Below are 11,651 nucleotides of genomic sequence, written 5' to 3' on the forward strand. Positions count from 1 at the left end.
AGAAATAGCCAGACGTCTGTTAGGAGTTCAAAGGGTCCTTGCGTTCAAAGGGTCCCATGTCCCAATGAACAGAAGCTTAGGTGGTACTGCATAGGTACTGTCTGATAGCATATTTAATTCATGTTACTGCCTGCTCACCACAAATGCAGGCGTTTTACACATAAACTTCACTTTCTGAGGTTGTCTAAAAGGAAGATAAATGAAATTTGAAGACATTTGAAAAGAAATATGAATACTTATACAAAATCAGTTAATGTTAACTATGTAAATTAGACAATTTCCATATTCATTCTTTAGTAAATTGGGATTATCTCATGAAAACTCAACGGATTTGAACCAAATTTGATACGGGTGCTCATTGATGTTATTTGCAGGCATTATTACTATTGGGTAATTTACATAGGCAAATTAGCATATTTGCATTTTTTCACTAAGTTTGGATTCATTCATCAACACTGAACAGATTTGAACTAAATTTGGTAGGGATATACATTGGCATCATTTCTATAGCCCCTACATTTAGAGATAATTTGCATATGTAAATTGCCTCATTTGCACATTACTAAATATGGATTATCTCAACAACTCGACAGATTTGGACGAAATATGATAGGCACATACATTGATGCAGTCTGCATCCATACTACTAGTGGTAATTATCTGAATATGCAAATTAAAAATACTAATGATTGTTTAATTTCATGAAAAATGGTGAATTATAAATGTTTCACCCATTTTCTAGAGATAAACTATGCATGAAAAACATATCTGAATATTTTATTTTAAGTATATCAATGAGCTAACTAGAACAATCTTGAGTTTTGACATATTTGGTACAACTGTAATTTTTTGAGCTTCAGTACAAGATTTTTATTTCTGGTCTCAATACCCTTTCTAAGATTTGTTAAACGTTCGATATTACGAGGTTTTAGAACGCCAAAAAAATGATGCTTTTTAACTTCGTTGAAAAATAAGAATTTCAATGTAAACTTATTTATGACTAATATTAGTAGACAGTTATTGAAATCTTCTATTACCTAACTGTAAGATATTACCAGTATACTTTTGAATGTAAATAGAATACTTTTGAACTTCCATTTATTTCTAATTAATATTAGTAGACATTTATTGAAATCTTCTAATACATAACATTACGATATTACGAGTACACTTTTGAACGTAAACAGGATACTTTTGAACTTCCATTTATTTCTAATTAATATTAGTAGACATTTATTGAAATCTTCTAATACATAACATTACGATATTACTAGTATACTTTTGAATGTAAATAGGATACTTTTGAACTTCCATTTATTTCTAATTAATATTAGTAGACATTTATTGAAATCTTCTAATACATAACATTACGATATTACTAGGATACTTTTGAACGTAAATAGGATACTTTTGGACTTCCATTTATTTCTAATTAATATTAGTAGACATTTATTGAAATCTTCTATTACATAACATTACGATTTTACGAGTATACTTTTGAACGTAAACAGGATACTTTTGAACTTCCATTTATTTCTAATTAATATTAGTAGACATTTATTGAAATCTTCTATTACACAACTGTAAGATATTACGAGTATACTTATGAATGTAAATAGGATACTTTTGAGCTTCCATTTATTTATATTTAATATTAGTAAACATTTATTGAAATCTTCTATTACACAACTGTAAGATATTACCAGTATACTTTTGAATGTAAATAGGATACTTTTGAACGTAAATAGGATACTTTTGAACTTACATTTATTTCTAATTAATATTAGTAGACATTTATTGAAATCTTCTATTACACAACTGTAAGATATTACCAGTATACTTTTGAATGTAAATAGGATACTTTTGAACTTCCATTTATTCATAATTAATATTAGTAGACATTTATTGAAATCGTCTATTACACAACTGTAAGATATTACGAGTATACTTTTGAATGTAAATAAGATACTTTTGAACTTCCATTTATTTATAATTAATATTAGTAAACATTTATTGAAATCTTCTATTACACAACTGTAAGATATTACCAGTATACTTTTGAATGTAAATAGGATACTTTTGAACTTCCATTTATTTATAATTAATATTAGTAGACATTTATTGAAATCGTCTGTTACACAACTGTAAGATATTACGAGTATACTTTTGAATGTAATTAGGATACTTTTGAACTTCCATTTATTTATAATTAATATTAGTAGACATTTATTGAAATCTTCTAATACATAACATTACGATATTACGAGTATACTTTTGAATGTAAATAGGATACTTTTGAACTTCCATTTATTTATAATTAATATTAGTAGACATTTATTGAGGGCACTTTTGAACATCATGTTTTATAAATTATTGAACTATTCGTGAAGTAGACGGGGAAACAAAACAAACACCTAAAATGTATCATTTGAGAAAATCATTTATTCAAGTTAATATTAAACACACATTTGCAAAACAAAACAATAATATCAGGTTGCATGTATGCAAGGTTCAGGAGGGTCAGGACCTGACAAATTTCCACCAATCCGGTCTTCATTACAACTCCTTAGTTAATTGGTGTATTGCATTTATCCTGTGAATAAAAAGAAATGTACAATAAACCTTAATTTAAACCGTACAGAAATATACTACAACATTTTATTTTGTGCCAGCTTTCTTGAGAAGTAAATATATAATATAAAACATGCAATATATATGCTCCTAATGCGGATATCAGAATAGCTTGTTGACATACGGTTACTGCATATCTACTACTTAAATATTAAGATTAGTTATCAAGGTACAACTGGAACAAGAATTTATTCATACAAAAAAGTTATAAGTTAAAGTGAATTAGTTATGCACAGATTGACACCAACAACTAGTTAGATCTTATATAAGTGCCTTAAATTATCTGTGATTTCATCCGATCATTAGAAATATATTTTTCAGTGTTCTGGGTTGTATGTGACGATTTTGTTTTAGGATATTAGCACCAGAAGAATTCATTATAATGCAAATTTTCCTGATTAAATATGAACAGACTTGTAACAAAACCATCGTTTGTCCCATACTATCCGATTGCCGAGTTTTGTCTGAATATGATCACTGGTTCTCGATTTATATTTATATTTATTTATTTCACCAGTATACAAACAAAATATTTACATGTTCATGTACGAGACAAAATTGTATAATACTGGTGGGGGGACCAAGGAAATAGTCCACATGGACTAGTCTAGTCCATGGCCCTTAATATTAAATAAAAAAATTAAGTCGTCATAAAAGTCACAGTAAACAAACAAACAAAAGTAATGAATTAAATAAATGAGATCAACCAGTAAATAGTATAATCAATCATCACAATGAATGAATGATATTAAAATTATTTAATAAGAGTATTCAAATTGGCATACTTTTAAAATGAATATGCTCTATGTACATAGATAAATATAATTCACTGAGAAGCATTTTCTTCAGCTCTTGTTTGAAAATGCTTCTACTGCCCATGCTTTTTAGGGTTGGGGGGGGGGGGGGTCAGAGTTCAGATGTTTAATAGTGGCGTATTGAAAATTATGCTGTGTAATGGTTAAACACATGTAAGGGACAGTGAAGTTACCAGTAGCACCAGATGTGGTTGGATAGGGATGTGAATGTGCTGGGGGAAATAATCGCTGACACTATGGACAAATCGATTTGTTTTGAGGTCAAAATTTGTAATTGTAATTTGTTATTTATTCATTTAAAACAGTACATTCATAAATGGTTTTTCATGCACAGCATATAGATATAAAATTTAACATACAATTGAACAATCCACTGTAAAAATGACGAGAACACAATAAAGAAATGCATAAATAGGGTATAAAATAAAATGACTACGAAATAATATGATAACATTACAATTAAAAACAAGTCATTGAAAATGAAACAGTCCCCGTTAAATTGTTCAAAGTTCTCCTTGTGCTCGTCATATTAAAGCGGAGGGGTTGTCGCGAGCGTGTCCTTGAAACTTGAGTTCCAAGTGGAGTATACAACAGATTGTTTATTTACATCAAAACACGTGTTTCGTGTAGTAGTAATATGGCCAAAAATAAAAACAGTTGTTATTCGGCCATCTTTGATCTGATCATGAAACACACTTGATATGTATGATGTATGCCAAATACGAATAAAAATGGTACATAAATTGTGGAAATATAGTAGTAAGGCCAAAAAGTCAGATGGCTGTCAATCGGCCATCCTTTACCAGATTTTGAAAACAAATTGTCAATGACATGCATCCTAACATGTATAAAGTACATGTACATGTATGTGCAAAATTTGAATGAAAACTGACAGAGCACGTCCAAGATACCGCATTAAAAAAAAGATGCCTGCCAGTCGACAATCTTTGATCCAATTGCGAAATAAATCGTCATGGATATGTATTCTAATATGTATAATCTATGTACCAAGTTTGAATGACAACTGACAAAGCATGTCCAAAATACAACATTTTCAGAAAACAAGATGGCTGCCAGTCGGCCATTTTGAATCGAATCACGAAACCACGGCATGTGCATATGCCCCACATAAGGTACTAGGCACATGCAAAGAATGAACGGGATCAGTCCACAGGATTCTGAAATATGACTCTGGACAGAGGGACACACGGACGGACAGACGGACGGACACACAGACGGATGGATGGACGGACAGACTCAGGAACTCACGGACGGCCAGGGACATGTATCCTAACATGTATGATCTATGTACTAAATTTGAATGAAAACTGACAAAGCATGTCTAAAATACAACATTTTAAAAAAACAAGATGGCTGCCAGTTGGCCATCTTTGATCCAATTGTGAAATAAATCGTCATGGACATGTATCCTAACATGTATAATCTATGTACCAAGTTTGAATGAAAACTGACAAAGCATGTTCAAAATACAACATTTTCAAAAAACAAGATGGCTGCCAGTCGGCCATTTTGAATCGAATCGCTAAATCACTGCATGTGCATATGTCCCACATAAAGTACTAGGCACATACAAAGAATGAATGGAATCGGTCCAAGGGATTCTGAGATATGACTCTGGAAGGACGGAGATCGAATTACAAGTCCCCGTTTTCGGACTTCGTCCGAACGGGGACTAAAAACATAGTCCGAAAAAAAAATGATAAAATGCATAAATGGGTTAAAATATGAATTTACAACAAAGTGGTAAGATAAAATTATACAATATTGTTAGCAGCTGTAGTAATAAGTGAGAATTCAAAAATATAATTTTTCAACATATATGATTGTGGTTTTTAACAAGAAGTCGAAAATATCACTTTTACTAAAAATGATAAAAATATTCATCAAAATTAGAGAATTGAAGTGTCATCATGAAATGAACAAATCTGAAAGAGGTCCACATGTAGTACCTATATATGTAATATCAAAAGCAATTGGACTTGTGGTTTTTAACAAGAAGCCGAAAATATCACTTTTTACCAAAAATGACAAAAATATTCCCCAAAATTAGAAAATTGAAGATATCAATACAAAATGAACAAATCTGAGAGAGATCTACCCAAGGTACATATACACCAAGTATAAAAGCATTCAGGCTTGTAGTTTTCAAGAAGAAGTAGAAAAAGTAAAACATTGACAAGGACAACGGACGGACGAAGACGGACAATCACTTATATGATAAGCTCCGCTCGACAAAGTCGACAGCGATGCTAAAAATCATCCCCCCTTTTCATACAGACTGCTCAAAATTTAAATCCCTTTCTGACCGCACATGTATGTATTGCATCAGGTTAGTTATACATGTACAGTTTCCAAATAAATAAAATGCTATTTACTGGTAATGGTGATTTTGTGTGTTAAGTTCAATAAATCACTTTGTTCAAATGCCTTCATATGTAAATAAAACAAAAAAACCCATCAGAGATGGTTGATTCCCAAACTGTTCATGGAAAATTGGAATCATTCAGTTACAACTTTGGGTACCTTACACTGCTATTACAGTGACTATAAGGCAGTGTATGCTATTTTTGAATCTGGTTGATTACACTGAACAAATCTGTATGTAGTTGCTAGAAATTTTTGAACTCTTTGTTCTTGCAATTAAAGTTAAACACTGAAAAGCTTTAGTGTGAATGGAGAGAATTTGTAAATTGAGAGCAACAGTTTTAAAAATAAGCGTGACAGTCAAAAGTCAGCATAGAAATGCCAGACACAATTTGGTCTATAAGCATTAATATATGCAAACGTATGCAAATTAGCACACACACAATATGTTGTCAGAACCGGAACCATAAGTACACTAACCATACCAAGTTTGGAGAAGATCAACATAGAAACACCAGATACGATTTCGTCCACAAACATTAATATATGCAAATAATATTCAGATATGCAAATTAGCACACACAATATATATTGTCACCATCGGATCAATAATTACATTAATCATGCTAAGTTTGAAGAATATCAGCCATGCCAGAGATATGACTTCATCCATAAGGATTACAATTTACAAATATGCAAATTAGCACACACACTATATGATGTCAACACCGAACCCATAAGTACACTAATCATACCCAGTTTGGAGAAGATTGGCATAGAAATGGCAGAGATATGACTGTTCGTAAACTTGTAACCACTATGCTGGACCAAACATTGTGAAAAGGGATTGTCAATGGAGTTCCAACCAATCATGCAGATAAATCAGTAACGGAAACACAGACGTGCAGATTTGCCGGTTAGAACCTTCGATAAAAGTGGTCAGGTCAATCATGAAATGTACATGATTGTTCAGACAAAACTCAGTCAAAGATCAAAGGCCGCGCCTTTGGAGTTTAGATACATGTTTCGGGCAGTTGGGAGATACCACTTTTATGACAGGCATGGAGATGCACAACATGTGAGAGTTGTTTAACTTAAATACAACATTTTCTGTTTTGTATACTATGCTGTTGTAAATATGTGTTACATAATAGTGTACAGTAGTGTACGCCTGTGTTTCCTTTGCTGTATTTTTCTCAATTTCTCTAAAAAATGTTTTTAAAGTTCACTCAAAAACACTACTTCAAAATAGTATACATTATAATAATATGATCATACAAAATCTTGGATAAAAGAATAAAGTGTGTACAGTTTGTGTTTTTTCCCAAATTAAATTTATCATATAAAATTTACAAACAGGTTCTCATTCTTTTTAAAACAGAATAAAATAATAAATTCATAGTAAACATATTTTTTCTTTAGATCTTGACCAAATGCAGACAGAAAATGTTACATCAACAACACAAAACATATGGTAATGTTCAGTATATACTTTTATGGGGTACAAATTAAATAATTTTGAATAGGGTCACAGTGACCTTTAAATTATGATAAGACTTGTTAGTAACTCAAAGTTTGTAACTCAAATATATTTGCCCTCCTTTGGGTAGGGGTATTTCAGTGTATCAATTTATCTCGACAAGTTAATAATGCGTATCATTGTACATTCGATCATTTGGAGGCACACATGGAATGACTTGATGGGGCTTGCGTTGCCAGTCTGCTTCTAATTTTCGTGTTCGAAGCTGTACGACGCACAGGCATATTTTTAAAAATCAGATTTCTCAAAACACATTACCAAAATTACAAAAACACTGGAGACATGCAGACTGTCTATCAAGACACGGATATTTGACCTCCATGATCAGGATAAGTGGCGACCGACTAAACTGCGACGAGCTGTTTGTCGGCCTGAGTCACTCACTTCACTGAACGTACCCAATATTTTCGAATAGTACGGGCATATTTTAGAAGCAACATGAACAATTTATATGCTAGCTATGATTGCTGATTACATTGTATCTCCCAATTCATAGCACCCGGACTGCAGCTCACATCATCACATCACTGCACTAGTAAACGAGCACTCTGTCTCTGGCACTGGAACCAGCGTCAACTGTCCACGAAGCGATTACAATCATGAAACACCCACCTCCCATTATTTAGTATTTGTACATGTTTGTTAACAAATTGAATGCAATAACTACCCACCTTTTAGTCGCAGCGATGTAAAATAGCAATCTATGTGGAAGATTCGCGGGACGGTTCAACAGCAACAGAACGGCCATTGATTTCCGGTAGACAAATTTAAAGTTTTCCCATGATGCCATTTTCATACTCCTCAGGCTAGTAGTCAATTATCGACGGGTTTTTTCGCACGTTTGAAGAAGTAGAACGGGGTTTCCGACGAAAAAGAGTTATTAATAATAAATAGTCTCGCTAAAATTAGGAAACGCCAACAGTATCTGTTGATAATATAAAGTTAAACAACTTCCTGCTAAAATATGAATGTAAGAGTCATAAATTAGTGAGTAATTAAGATATAAAAAATATACAGGGGAGACTTTTGAACGTAAGGGTCTTTTGAACTCCTAACAGACGTCACTTTTTGAGTTTCGCGTGCTGGGGGAGCGGCTTACAGTGGTTCAACACTTTCATAGCGTGAAAGTTGTTTTCAACGCGTGTCGCGCACGCCTCACGTAGGCCATGGACCAGGACAGTTCAACGCCCACAACTCTACCATACCACATTTTTTTAACTTTAACCATAGGGGTCTACTCAATATGAAATCAAGTGGTACCAGTGAATAAACTGGGATTCAGTGCTCAATTTCCACAAATTTTGAATGGTACCCCCGAAAAGTAATATTTCTGCCATTGTCCCCACACAAAATGCAAACCATATTACCATGATTACTATGATTATAAATAAGTAGCAAGAATAGCAATTGTTGGTAAAATTGATGGATATTGTCTGCTGATTATAATGAAATGTCATGTACACATTTTATGTCAAAAGTTACATAACATAATGAGCAAAATGCTTATTTTCTGTAGATTTTGACACATGCAAAATTATCATAATTGATCGAGGAATTCATTTTTCCCATTTATAAGGTCAGAAAATCAACTTATATTAGGCAATTAACACTATTTTAGGTGATATTAGTGTCAAGAAAAAGAGAAATGCAAGTGTTTACTGTCTCAGTGAATGCGTGTTGGGTTTCCGTCGATAACCTTATTATTATACATTTCTTCTTCTGCTTGTGGAAATAATTTAATGAAAAATTGACAACGTTTTGCGCTGAACCAGTCTTTCTCTTAAGTGACTATTTCTGTCACGCGAATTAGTGCTTGTCCGTCTGATGAAAACAAATCATTGCAGGGGGAAAGCATGCTGTCACATTTTTGCCTAATTACCTTAACATCAATTCGCGCTATCGAAACGGTAGAGATACAATTTTTTACAGCACTATTTTCACTTTTTAAATCCACAAATCCACTGTAAATTAACCATGACTGTATTTATATTCAGAGTGTGATTTCTAAAGTGGTATTCATATGCTGAGTGCAATTGCTATTCTGTAAACTGCCATTGTCCTATCGTCTTAGGTACTCAAATGTGGCATATTAAAATCAGACCTGGTCTCTTGGCAGGAAGTGGAGAGCTCTAGTCGCAGTGCAACGTATTGGCAAAGAGATAGACCTTCATCTCAATTATTAGAAAAGTTGGCCAAGTAAGGGGTTCGAACCGACAGAATCAAGTACAGCAGGTAAATCTCTAACGAATGAGGTCATGTATATGTCAAATATTATGTATTGAATTATTCATGAGCAAATGACAAAGCATGCAATACAAATGTTGTCTCCATGTTAATTAGCATACATTCAGCACTGTTTTATCACTCAATGAGCTCGCTGCAACTGAAAATTAATTATAAAAGTTCACAATAAAAACAATAAAATTCCGAAAGACATTTGTGATCACTCTTTTACTGACGACGAAGTAGAAGTGCCCAATTAACCACAAATCTTTGGAATATCTGCCCATTTAGTGTGAAATTGAATGACAGGTTAAACACTATTCAACAAATATTTGCTTGTTTAACGGTGGTAAGTAATTAAACCAATCATTTGCTTTATCAAGTAAGATCCTGATTTTTAGAATTACAATAAATTTACAATAAATAGCTTTCGTACAACCACGGTTCAAGAACGACCATTGCTGCGTATGATCAATATTATTCACATTTGAACATAATCATTCAAGCTGTTCAATTTCGCTATAACATGTCGGTTATTCAAATGAGTAGCAAATCATGCAATAACATTGATTTACCTGGGTCACATGACTTAAACAACTATGACAAATTGTACCTCGTTTAAAATTGAGCTTATATTAGAGCTTGTCTATCTTAGTAAACCATTCACCTGAATAACCAAGAATGAATAACATTTTATAACTGTTGAAATTAAATTAAAAATAAAATAAGTATTACACCATGCATGTATACATATATTGTTAGATAATGAGAAAACAAAAAAAAACTTCGTGTACCATGACGGTTACTACTCTTAGGATAAGTAAATTCGCCTCAAATTGGATTTGTTCTAAAGTAACGGTTGACCATGGGAATCAGTAGACACAGTATAGGTGATATTTAATTACTCAAGACATTGTCAATAATGGTTACCAATATTAAAATAGAAATCAATTGATAGTATAAACTGGTGCAGTTTGATTTTAAGATTTCATGTTCATGATGTGCGCTTATGTTCTGTGACAATATATTAGTTGTTAATTGATAAACATAAATTATTATAAATCACAGCATTCTTTTAAAGCATCACAGTAAACCAAATATGTGCAATAGTAAATAATACCAGATGATGAAACCAATCTTTTACCACAAATTTTTATTAACATTTGAATTATTAAACCAAACACAGTACTTTAGTATTTATATAGATTTCCATCTATATTTTGAATTATAATCGGTAGATGGGAATAAGGTTGGGGAAAGAAATAATTGCGCTTTGCTAAGCAGATAATATTAACCTGAATTTAATCTATTGCTTTAATCACTTTGGCGAAAGTTGGCGGAGCTGCTTGTATCCTCGGGGCGGAGCTACGTCACGGACGTTCTACGTTGCTAAGACGCGCACCACTGTACCACGTATTTGTATGGGCTTTGTGCGCGCTGCCGAGGAACGCCGGTGGAGCCGGTGAAAACTCGAGAAAACAACACGAACTCAACTTTGAAGTAATCCTGAACAACCAAATTCATATATGTTACACACGTAGGGTTAATCTTGTTACACTGTTCAGGGGACTCTCAACAACCACCGCAAAGTACCGTTTTCTACGGGTTTTGGGTCTTTGTTTTCACCGCGAGTGTTGCCAGGCGGTAGAAAATGCCCGGATGTCAGCCCCCGAGGATAGTTGACCTAAGTCATTTTCATACCAACCCTGTATCGGTATTTGCTTAGTATTCAACAAAAATATATTAGTATAAGAATACAAATATACTACGCCAGAGTAGTATTCAACAAAAATATATTAGTATAAGAATACAAATATACTACGCCAGAGTAGTATTCAACAAAAATATATTAGTATAAGAATACAAATATACTACACCAGAGTAGTATTCAACAAAAATATATTAGTATAAGAATACAAATATAATACGCCAGAGACATAAAACATAAATAAAATAGGTTTACCTGCTCACTAATGAGTTTGCTTTAACGATAAATACCAGAAGATTTGCATTTAAAACATTTAAATGTCGTGCACATTGGCTTTCAGTAAAAAACG

General features: G+C 32.8%; 1 long non-coding RNA gene across 1 annotated transcript; it reads right to left on the minus strand.

The window, feature by feature from the left end:
• Positions 1-2,422: 2,422 nt before the first annotated feature.
• LOC146729781 (uncharacterized) lies at positions 2,423-8,240 on the minus strand. The gene is made up of 2 exons (XR_014928048.1): positions 8,043-8,240; positions 2,423-2,593 (listed from the first exon to the last, which is right to left on the minus strand). It is a non-coding gene; the product is annotated as an uncharacterized LOC146729781 (long non-coding RNA).
• Between the last annotated feature and the right edge of the window lie 3,411 nt (positions 8,241-11,651).

Source organism: Saccoglossus kowalevskii, chromosome 21 (assembly GCF_978046115.1).
Source record: "Saccoglossus kowalevskii chromosome 21, keSacKowa6.1, whole genome shotgun sequence".
In the NCBI taxonomy this organism is placed as follows: Eukaryota; Metazoa; Hemichordata; class Enteropneusta; family Harrimaniidae; genus Saccoglossus; species Saccoglossus kowalevskii.